Raw genomic sequence first — 1,309 nt, forward strand, 5'->3', positions numbered from 1 at the left:
TCTGAGGACTGCCTTCTGGGCCAAGTATAGGTTTTGCATATGCACACACATGCACGCACACACACACACACTAAGAGTTTATGTGTGCTTATCATTACAAGAGTAATAAAATTAACGATCATGCCAGGATGTGAACCTTCGTGAATTTTTATTGAGGAAAAAATGAAATAGTAGTAAAGGATAATATTAATCAAGAAAATGCTTGGTATTTCAGTGTTTTCATATACAAGGCTATAAGGAAGTAGAAAGCATTCCAGATTAAACATTGAGGCTCCTTTACAACAGTTATTGGCTGAGTGACCTTAGTCTAACTTCTTACATGTCTTCATCTCTAAAATTATAAGCCTGGAACTTGACCAGTCTGTATCACAGGGGTGGGGTGAGGCTTAAACAAGATAAAGAATGGGAGAGGTCTGTGTACACAGGTAAATGCTAAATGAATACATAATTAAAATAAATCCTGGATGAGTAGTGCTTTAGAAGTGTAAGGGAGGGAAGCTGGCGGCAGACGGCATCCGTCAGGGGCCGCTTGCTCAGCCAGCCGCTGTGTGGGCGTCTGAAGTCCTCCCAGTGCAGGTGCCACTCTGGTGGTTCTGCTGTGGTCCATCACTTTCTCCTAAGGATGCATCCTGATTTGTCTCCACACTTGTACACTGAAGAATGCAACATCTTGATTAAGTTGCTGAAGGAATGCCACCAAAATCACAGCGTCCTAAATTTTTTTTGGTCACTGCACTGATCTTGATCGGCAGATGGGGAAATGCCTAGAGAATGAGTAGGCGGAAAAGAGGACCAAGAGCACCAAGAGCAGGGAGTATGGCGATGCGATGTGAAGGAAACTTCTGAGTTCTCCAGATTAGTCGGGAAGATGAGAAGATGACTTCTGTGTTCATTCAAGTGCCCTGGCTGAGAGAAGACCCAAAGACGGATGGTCGAAAGAATCTGTCTTCCTTGGTCTTCATGATCCAGACAAGGGTCTCATAACTAAATTTCAAGGAATACTAGAGGATCTCCACAAGAGAAGATCAATAACCCAGTCACAAAATGGCCAAGACATAAAAAGCCTTTTCACAAAGGAAGATATTCAGATGGTCAAGAAGCACACAGGGGGAGATCCAAGATGGCGGTGGAGGCAGAGACAGCGTGGTGAGCTGCAGGAGCAGCAAACCACTTAAAGCAGGGCCATTATGGCCTTCCACAGACTTTGGCTTATCGATAATTGAACACTTAAACAGTTGATGACTGGCCCTCAGTGAAGATCGAGGCTCAACAACAGGAATTCAAGGATTTCCAAGGAGAAATGGGTGAG

General features: G+C 44.1%; 1 pseudogene; it reads left to right on the forward strand.

Moving 5' to 3' along the window:
* Positions 1-622: 622 nt before the first annotated feature.
* Positions 623-860, forward strand: LOC102857061 (annotated as a pseudogene).
* The last annotated feature ends 449 nt before the right edge of the window (positions 861-1,309 follow it).

The sequence above is a fragment of the Elephantulus edwardii genome, unplaced genomic scaffold (assembly GCF_000299155.1).
Source record: "Elephantulus edwardii isolate Elephantulus edwardi_28Jun2011 unplaced genomic scaffold, EleEdw1.0 scaffold00016, whole genome shotgun sequence".
Taxonomy (NCBI): domain Eukaryota; kingdom Metazoa; phylum Chordata; class Mammalia; order Macroscelidea; family Macroscelididae; genus Elephantulus; species Elephantulus edwardii.